Below are 10,953 nucleotides of genomic sequence, written 5' to 3'. Positions count from 1 at the left end.
GCTTAGGTTGAAAGTGAAAGATGGAAAAAGATATACTATAAAAATAATAACCAAAGACAGCAAGGATGGCTAAACTAATATGAGACAAAATAGGCTTTAAGTCAAAAACTGTTACAAGACACAAATGTTGATATTATGTAATGATAAAAGGGTTGATTCATCTAGAAGATATAACAATTATAAACATATATAGCAAACTTCAGAGGTCCTAAATATATTAAGCAAACATTGACAGAATTAAAAAGGAGAAAAAGATCTATAATTATAGTAAGACACTATAATACCCCACCTTTTATTAATGATAGAACAGCTAGACAGCATATAAGACAGAATATAAGGACACAGAGGTCTTGAACAACATTAAAGACCAATTGGACCTAACAGACATACATAGAATATTTTACCCAACAAAGCAAAAAAAACACATTTTTTCTCAAGTATATTTGGAACACTATCCAGAAAAATCTACATGTTAGGGCATGAAATAATTTAAAAAGACTGAAATCATACAAGTTATCTCTTCCAACCACTATGGAATGAAACTAGAAATCAATAGCAGAAAAAAATTGGAAAATTTACAAATATGTAGAAATTAAACAATACTCTCATATACAACCATTGGGTCAAAAAATAAAGGAGAAATTAGAAAATATCTTGAGACAAATGAAAATGAAAACACAACATACCAAAATCCATGGGATGCAGCAAAAGCAGTGTTAATAGGGAAATTTGTAGATGCAAACAAACATATATACTCAAAATGAAGAAAGAGAAAATGGCAACCTTCAGCTAGGTGTGCATGGAAATGGTCCTAATTCATGCCTCTGGCCTGCTGCTGCAGCAGCAGCTACCTGGGGCTTGTGCAGCCAAGGGCCCAGCCAGAACACCCAGTAAGGCTCTCTCACTTCCTCAGAAGAAGGAAGATATTCATGATTACAATGATATAGACATGGCATGTCTTCTGGTAGAGTGGGAGAAGGATGATGACATAAAAAAAGATCTTCCAGAGCACAAGAGACCCTCAATACCTGTCAACTTCTTATATATCAACCTGGGCAAGCCTGAAAGCACATTGAAAATGATGAAAAAAGGGAAGATTCTTATATGTTTGTCACTGTATCAGGAAGCCCCACTGAGAAAGAGAGAGGAAATCATGAGCCTCTGTCAGGGCAGTCTTTTCAATGCTAATGAAATGTCCAGAGGTTCATTGTGGGATCAGACCATACTATCTTCATGCTTCATGATGGAAAATATGCCTGGGAGATCAAGAACTCTTTTGTCAGTGAAGACAAGTGTGCTGACGCACCTCTGGAGGGACAGGTGTTCCCTGGCAAAGGAGAAGGAAGGAAGCAAAGAGAAAAATAAAGACAACATTGAAAAGAAGACGAAAAGAGATCCAAAATCTTGGGCTTTCAATGAAGACAAGCTGGAAATAGCAGAGAAGACCTGTAACAGGGCAGCCACGGTGGTCTGCAGAAAAGTAGATGGACACACAGAGCTCCTAGCTGGGCTCATGTGGTTGGGACTGGTGCAGGAAACTGCACACAGGATGACATTCTAGTTTCTTCTAGAAAGAGTCTGCCACATGACAAGTTTTGTGGTCAGTGTAAGAATTATTGTTTAAAAGGCTTCAAATAGACCCATTGAAAAAAGTGGCATGCCACTGTAAACTCCACGGGACAGCTGAAAAACTGTGAGTTCTCAAAGTGTGAGAGGGGATAAGTCTGCCTCCAAACACACATCCCCACTGGGGAACCAGAAAATCCAGATCAAGGGCGAAGGATTTAACCTACCTAGAGCTGAAATAGATTTAGGGAACCAGTGAAATATAAAGGTAGAAGAAGCAGTGGGAAGAGCTCTATAGGCACTCCCATTTCCAGGCTTGAGCCTAAGGAAGCCATCCCTGACTTTACCTCACAGGGATCCTTGGGGAAGGTAGCCAGCAAAATTAGGGAGAGGCCACAGGGTGAAAGAAGCTTCTAGCTGAACTTTGTAATAATTTCAACTGAGCACTAATTTTCCTGAGCAGAATCCAGGGGATGAATCAAGTGCAGGTACTAGCACAGAAGCTGCAGCTGATGGTGCAGGCAGGCAGGGAGGGTCATGGTCTGAAAGGCCTGCTTGCTTTCTCAGTTGAGAGGCTTGTAGCCTGGGGCAAGATCTCAGCCCTATCCACCAGCTGCCTGGATATAAACTCAGCACTGCTGGCAGGGCATGGTGGGAGTAAGACTGGCCTTGCCGGCTGCGTGGGAGCTGGGTCAGGCCTGTCACTGCCGGCTTTCCCTCACTTCCCTGGCAACCTGCATGATGCAGGAAGGGCAGCTGTAATCCCTCTTGGAACATAACTCCATTGGCCTGAGAACTACCCCTCCATCCCACACAATGACTGCAGCAACCCCCACCCAAGGAGAGTCTGAGCTCAGAACCACCTAACCCTGCCTCCACCTGATGGTTTTTCTCTACCTGCCCTGGTAGCCAAAGACAAAAGACAAACTCTTGGGAGCTCTATGGCCCCTCCCATTGCCTGACAAACCTGAATACTTATCCTGGACAACTCAGGGCAAACTTATATCCACCTTCTACTACTGCAGCTGGTACTCTCTTGAAAGCACCACCTCCTGACTGGAGGCCAACCAACTCAAGCCATTACAGCAACTCATAACAGAACAACGATGCTCCAAAGAAGGAGACAACAACAGCTAATTCCACTGCCTGCAACATCTTGGCTAACCAGAGGTCCTGAGTCTGTCCATGTAATTATGTCACTGCCAGCATAACCAGCATGTAAGGAAACCAGTGCACAAAACAAAACTACAAACAAGGACTCACAGAATCCACTTCACAATTCACTCCCCTGCCACCTCCACCAGAGCAGGTGCTAGTATCCATGGCTGGGAGACCTTAAGACAGATCACATCACAAGATTCTTTGCAGATATTCCCCAGCCCCAGCCCAGAGCCCAGTAGCCCCACTGGATTGCTAGACTCAGAAGAGCAATAACAATCACTGCAGTCTGGCTCTCAGGAGCCCATCCTTAGGGGAAGGGGGAGAGAACCACATCAAGGGATCAACCGATGGGACAAAAGAATCTGAACAGCAGCCCTTGAGTTCTAGATATTTCCAATGAAACAGTCTACCCAAATGACAAGGAACCATAAAAGTAATTCTGGTAGTATGACAAAACAAGTTTCTAGAACACCCCCAAAAAATCACACTAGTTCTCCAGCAATGAATCCAAACCAAGAAGAAATCTTAATTGCCAGATAAAGAATTCAAAAGATTGATTATTAAACTACTCAAGGAGGTACCAGAGAATTGTAAAAACCAACTTAAATAATTTTTTTTAAAAAAATACAGGATATGAATAAAACAGTCTCCAGAGAAATAGATGTCATAAAGAAAAAACAATCACAATTTCTGGAAATGAAAGACACACAGAGAAATACAAAATACACTGGAAAATTTCAACGATAGACTAGAACAAGTGGAAGAAAGAACTCCAGAACTTGAAGACAAGGCTTTTGAATTGACCCAATCTGACAAAAACAAGGAAAAAAAATTTTTTTAATGAACAAAGCCTCCAAGAAATTTGGGATTATGTTAAACAACCAAACATAAGATTAATTGCTGTTTGTGAGGAAGAAGAGAAATCTAAAAGTTTGGACAAATTATTTGAGGTAATAATCGAGGAAAACATCTCTGGCCTTGCTAGAGATCTAGACATCTAAATACAAGAAGTTCAATGAACACCCTGGAAATTTATTGCGAAAAGATCATCACCTAGGCACACAGTCATCAGATTACCTAAAGTCAATAAAAAGGAAAGGATCTTAAGAGCTGGGAGGCAAAAGCATCCAGGTAACATATAAAGGAAAACCTATCAGATAAACAGCAGATTTCTCAGCAGAAACCCTATAACTTCAAAGGGTCCTATCTTTAGCCTCTTTAAACAAAATAATTATCAGCCCAAAATTTTGTATCCAGCAAAACTAAGCTTCATAAATGAAGGGGAGATAAAGTCTTTTTCAGACAAACAAATGCTGAGAGAATTCACTGCTACCAAGTGAGCACTACAAGAAATGCTAAAAGGAGACATAAATCTTGAAACAAAACCTTGAAATACACCGATATACAACCTCTTTAAAGTGTAAATCTCACAGAGCCTATAAAATAATAACACAATGAAAAAAACACAAGGTATTCAGGCAACAATTGGCATGATGTAAATGGCCTAAGTGATCCACTTAAAAAATACAGAATGGCAGAATGGGTAAAAATCCACCAACCAAGTATCTGCTGTCTTCAAGAGACTCACCTAACATGTAAGGACTCACATAAACTTAAAGTGGTGGAAAAAGATATTCCATGCAAATGGAAACCAAAAGTATGCAGGAGTCGTTATTCTTATATCACAAAACAAATCTCAATAAATTCAAGAAAATAAAAATTACATCAAGTACTTTCTCAGACCACAATGAAATAAAATTTCAGATTAACTCCAAAGGTACCCTCAAAACTATACAAATACATGGAAATTAAATAATGTGCTCCTGAATGATCTTTGGGTCAACAATACAGTCAAGATGGAAATTAAAACATTCTTTGAACTGAGCAATAATAGTGACCTATCAAAACCTCTGAGATACAGGAAAAGTGGCGCTAAGAGGAAAGTTCATAGCCTTAAATGCCTACATCAAAAAGTCTGAAAGAGCACAAACAGACAATCTAAGGTCACACCTCAAGGAACTAGAGAAACAAGAACAAACAAAACCCAAACCAAGAGAAGAAAAGAAATAACCAAGATCAGAGCAGAATTAAATGAAACTGAAACGAACAAAAAAATACAAAAGATAGATGAAACAAAAAGCTGGTTCTTTGAAAAGATAAACAAAATTGATAGGCCACTAGTGAAATTAACCAAGAAACTAAGAGATAAAAACCAAATAAGTTCAATTAGAAATGAAATGGGAAACACCAAAACAGTATGGTACTGGTATAAAAATAGGCAGATAAACCAATGGAACAGAATAGAGAACCCAGAAACAAAGTCAAATACTTAAAATCAGCTGATCTTCAACAAACCAAACAAACATAAATTGGGGAAAGGACACACTATTCAACAAATGGTGCTGGGATAATTAGCAAGCCACACAGAACAATGAAACTGGATCCCATCTCTCACCTTATGCAAAAATCAACTCAAGATGGATCAAAGACTTAAATCTAAGACCGGAAATCATAAAAATTCTAGAAGATAACATCAGAAAAGCTCTTCTAGACATTGGCTTAGACAAAGACTTCATGACCAAGAACCCCAAAGCAAATGGAACAAAAACAAAGACAAATAGATGGGACTTAATTAAACTAAAAAGATTCTGCACAGTAAAAGAAATAATCAGCAAACAGACAACCTGCTGAGTAGGAGAAAATATTCACAAACTGTGCATCCAACAAAGGACCAATATCCAGAATCTATGAGGGACTCAAATCAGAAAAAAAAAAAAATCCCATCAAAAGGTGGGATAAGGATATGAACAGACAATTCTCAAAAGAAGATATAAAAGTGGCCAAGAAACATAAGAAAAAATGCTCAACATCACTAATTATCAGGGAAATGTAAATCTAAACCACAATGCAGTACCACCTTACTCCTGCAAGAATGGCCATAATTTAAAAATTAAAAAATAATAGATTTTGGCAGGGATTTGGTGAAAAGCGAACACTTTTAAACTGCTGGTGGAAACATAAACTAGTACAACCACTATGGAACATAGTATGGAGACTCCTTAAAGAACTAAAAGTAGAACTACCATTTGATCTGGCAATCCCACTACTGGGTATACCCCAGAGGAAAAGGAGTCATTATATGAAAAAGACACTTGCACATGCATGTTTAGAGCAATACTATTTGCAATTTCCAAAATATGGAACCAGCCTAAATGCCTATCCATCAGTGAGTGGATAAAGAAAACATGGTATATATACACCATAGAATAATACTCAGCCATAAAAGGACAAAATAGTGGCATTTACAGCAATCTGCATGGAGTTGGAGGCCATTATTCTAAGTTGATTAACTCAGGAATGGAAAGCCAAATATTGTATATTCTCACTTATAAGCAGGAGCTAAGCTATGAGGATGCAAAGACTACACATTGGGTACAATGTACACTGCTTGGGTGATTGGTGCACCAAAACCTCAGAAATCACCACTAAAGAATTTATCCATGTATCCAAATATCACATGTTCCCCCAAAACTACTGAAATAACTTTTTAAAAATAAAAGTTAAATTTAAAAAAAAAGATAAGAATTGACCAAATTCCAACCAAAAAAGACAATAGAAACAGACTTAGAGGAGACCTAAATAATGAAATTAACAGATATAGACCCTGAAACAACTGCAATTAATGTTTTAAAAAATAACAAGATAGAGAATTGTGACAGAGGATTAGAAAGTATAAAACAGTAAACATAAATGTTTGAAGTAATGGATATGCTGATTACCCTGATTTGATTACAACTGTATACATGTATCAAAATATCACTTTGTATCTCATAAATTGTACAATTATTGTGTCAACTAAAATTTTTTTAAATAAAAAAGGTTTCAAATAAGAAAACAAAATTTTCTAATTATATTGAACTCTGACAAATTCATGTTTACTATAAAATCATCTTACATAGAAAAAAAGATTTAAATGAACACTCTAAATTTATGCCTTAATGAGGAACCAGAATAAAGACCAAACTAAACCCAATGCTAGCAGAAGAAATAATAAAGACTCAAATAAGTAAAATCAGAAATGAAAAGGGGGACATTCCTACCAATTTTTACAGACAGAATAAAAAGATTATGAGAGTACTATGAACAACAGATTGAATATCATAGATGAATTGGACAAATTTTAGAAACACACAACCTAACAAGACTGAATTGTGAAGAAACAGAAAATATTAACATATCTATAACTAGTAAGGAGACTGACTCAGTAATGAAAAACCTCTCATCTAAGAAAAGCCCAGGACCAGGAAATTTTCCCGGTTAATTCTACAATACATTGAAAGAAAAACTAATGCCAATCTTCCTCAAACTCTTCCAAAAATTAAAGAGGAGGGAACACTTCCAAACTCATTCTATGAGCCCAACATCAACTTGATACAAAATACAAAGGCACAACAAGAAAAGAGTTAATTAATTAATATTGATGCAAAAATCCTCAAAATACTAGCAAACAGAATTCAGCAGCACATTAAAAGGACTGTACATCATGATCAAGTGGGATTTATTCCTGGAATGCAAAGGATATCTTACCATATGAAAATCAGTCAATATAATGCAACACATTAAGAGAACAAAGGTGAAAAAAACAAACCAACCACATGATCATCTCAATTGATATAGAAAAAGCATTTGACAAAATTCAATACTGTTTCATGATGTAAATACTCAACAAACTAGGAATAGAAGGAAGCTACCTCAGCATAATGAAGGTCATATATTGAAAGCCTACAGCTGCATCACAGTCTATGGTAAAAGATTAAAAGCTTTTCCTCCAAATTCAGGAACAAGAGAAGGATGCTCACTTTGCCACTTCAAGTCAACGTAATACTAGAAGTCCTAGGTAAAGCAATTAGGAGAAAAAAAAAGAAAAGAAAGGGCATCCAAGTTGGAAAGGAGGAAGTCAAATTATCTCTGTTCACAGACAATATGATCTTATATGTAAAAAACCCTAAGGATTCCACACACACCCCAAAAGCTGTTAGAACCAATAAATGAATTCAGCAAAGTTGCAGATACAAAATCAAAACACAAAAATCAGTTGTATTTCTACACACAAACAAAGAAAAATCTAAAACAGAATTAAGAAAACAGTTCCACTTACCATAACATTAAAAAGAATAAAATACCTAGGAATAAATTTAATGAAGCAAGCAAAATACTGTACACTGGAAAACTATAAAATGTTGCTGAACTAAAAAAGACACCAATAAGTGGAAAGACATCTCACGCTCATGGAGTGGAAGACTTAATTTTGTAAAGATGTCAATATCACCTAAAGAAACCTACAAATTCAATGCAACTTCTATTAAAATCCCAAAAATTTTTGCAGACATAGAAAAATCCATCCTAAAATTCATATAAAACTTCAGTGGACCACGAATAACCAAGACAGCCTTGAAAAAGAACAGAGTTGGAGGTCTCACACTTCCTGATTTCAAAATACCACAAGCTTACAGTAATTAATCAAAATAGACATATAGACCAATGGAATAGAAAGAGCCAGAAATAAACCTTCTTATGTATGGTCAAATGATTTTCAACAAGGGTGTCAATTCCCAATTCAATGGGGGGAACAGACAGTCTTTTCAACAAACGGTATTGTGAAAACTGAATATCTACAAGAAAAGAATGAAGTTGGATCCTTACATAACACCCTACACAAAAATTAACTCACAATGGATCAAAGACTTAAGTGTAAGAGCTAAAACTATAAACTCTTAGAAGAAAACATAGGAGAAAAGTCTCGTGACATTGAGTCTGACAATGATTTCTTAAATATGACACCAAAAGGCACAGACAACAAAAGAAAAAAGACTAAATGGATTACATCAAAATTTAAAACTTCTGTACACCAAAGGACACTTATTTTTTTTTTTTTTTTGAGATGGAGTCTCGCTCAGTCGCCCAGGCTGGAGTGCAGTGGCGCGATCTTGGCTCACTGCAAGCTCTGCCTCCCGGGTTTAAGCCATTCTCCTGCCTCAGCCTCCCAAGTAGCTGGGAATACAGGCGACCGCCACCACGCCTGGCTAATTTTTTTGTATTTTTAGTAAAGACGGGGTTTCACCGTATTAGCCAGGATGGTCTCAATCTCCTGACATCGTGATCCGCCCGTCTCGGCCTCCCAAAGTGCTGGGATTACAGGCGTGAGCCACCAAAGGACACTATTAACAGCATAAAAAGGCAACCCACATGATGGGAGAAAATATTTGCAAATCATATGCCTGATAAGAGATTAATATCCAGAATATATAAATAACTCCTACAAGTTTACAACAGAACAATAACCCATGAAACAATTTAAAAATAGACAAAAGACGTGACTAGCTATTCCTCTTAAAAAGATATAAAATGGCCAATAAGCACATTTAAAAAATGCTCAGCATCACTAATCATTGGAGAAATGCAAATCAAAACCACAATGAGATATTACCCAACACCCATTAGGAGAGCTACCATTAATAAAAAATAACAAAAATAATAAATATTGTCAAGGATGTGGCTAAATGGGAACCCTTGGTATTGCTGGTGGGAATGTAAGATGGTGCAGCCACTGTAGAAAACAGTATGGCCATTCCTCAAAAAATTAAAAATAGAATTAACATATGATCCACCAATTTCACTTCTAGGTATATACCTAAAAGAATTGACAGTAGGGACTCAAATAGATGTCTGTACACCCGTGTTCATAGCAACATTATTCATAATAGCCAAATGTGGAAGTGACGCAAGTGTCCATCAATGGTAAATGGATTTTTAAAATGTGGTAAATAAACATAATGGAATATTATCAGCCTTAGAAAGGAAGGAAATTCTGACACATGCTACCACATGGATGAACCTAAGTGAAATAAGCCAGTCACAAAAGTACAAATCACACAGGGGTATGATTCCACTCATATGAGGCTCCAAGAGTAGTCAAAATCATAGAGACCAAAAGAATGTTGGTTACCAGAAGCTCGGGGAAGTGAGAATGGGAGATTGTTTTTGGTTTTTTTTTTTTAGGGATGAGTCTGTGTCATCCAGCCTGGCCTCAAATTTTGGACTCAAAGCTGGAACGATAGGCATGCACCACTGAGCCCAGCATGGAGTTATTTTCTTAATGGGTATAAGAGTTTACGTTTTGCAAGATGAAAAGAGTTCTGGAGACTGGCTGTATAATAATGTGAATGTACTTTACACAACTGAAACAGTACATTTAAAAATAATTAAGATAGGCCAGGCACGGTGGCTCATGCCTGTAATCCCAGCACTTAGGGAAGCCGAGGCGGGTGGATCACCTGAGGTCAGGAGTTCAAGACTAGCCTGGCCAGCATGGTGAAACCCTGTCTCTATTAAAAATCCAAAAAAAATTAACTGAGCATGGTGGTGTGCCTGTAATCCCAGCTACTTGGGAAAGTGAGGCATGAGAATGGCTTGAACCCAGGAGGCAGAGGTTACAGTGAGCTGTGAACATGTCACTGCACTCCAGCCTGGGTGACAGAGTGAGACTCTGTCTAAAATAATAATAATAATAATAAAGATGGTAAATTTTGTGTGTGTGTGTATGTGTATATATATATATATATATATATATATATATATATATATATATTTTTTTTTTTTTTTTTTGAGATGGAGTCTCACTCTGTTGCCCAGGCTGGAGTGCAGTGGCATGATCTCAGCTCACTGCAAGCTCCACCTCCCAGGTTCACGCCATTCTCCTGCATCAGCCTCCCGAGTAGCTGGGACTACAGGCACTCACCACCACGCCCAGCTAATTTTTTGTATTTTTAGTAGAGACGGGGTTTCACCGTGTTAGCCAGGATGATCTCGATCACCTGACCTCGTGATCTGCCCGTCTTGGCCTCCCAAAGTGCTGGGATTACAGGTGTGAGCCACCGCGCCCGGCCTTATGCGTATATTTTACCACAATAAAAATTAATGTATTTCCCTAATTGCTGGGTACAGGCTTCTACATATGTGCAACAGCTCAATCTTACTTATTTTGCAGTTTAACTCATTATCTTACTAATTTTGGGTGTATGGGATCTCACAAGAGATTTGTGTGAAAGACTTCTTTCACTTTGGTGGTGGGTTTTACAATTTCTACCTGAATTTTATAAAATTTCACTTTATACTTTTGACCTAGCATATTAGGTACATGAGTTTAGAATTACATCTTCCTAATTA

At 37.5% G+C, this 10,953-nt stretch overlaps 1 pseudogene; it reads left to right on the top strand.

Annotated features, from left to right (window-relative positions):
- The first annotated feature begins 805 nt into the window (after positions 1 to 805).
- LOC101148503 (LRP chaperone MESD-like) lies at positions 806 to 1,561 on the top strand (annotated as a pseudogene).
- The last annotated feature ends 9,392 nt before the right edge of the window (positions 1,562 to 10,953 follow it).

This window comes from Gorilla gorilla, chromosome 10 (genome assembly GCF_029281585.2).
Source record: "Gorilla gorilla gorilla isolate KB3781 chromosome 10, NHGRI_mGorGor1-v2.1_pri, whole genome shotgun sequence".
Classification (NCBI taxonomy): domain Eukaryota; kingdom Metazoa; phylum Chordata; class Mammalia; order Primates; family Hominidae; genus Gorilla; species Gorilla gorilla.
Note: the sequence above shows the minus strand (reverse complement) of the source record. Positions and strands in the feature narration are given on the sequence as shown.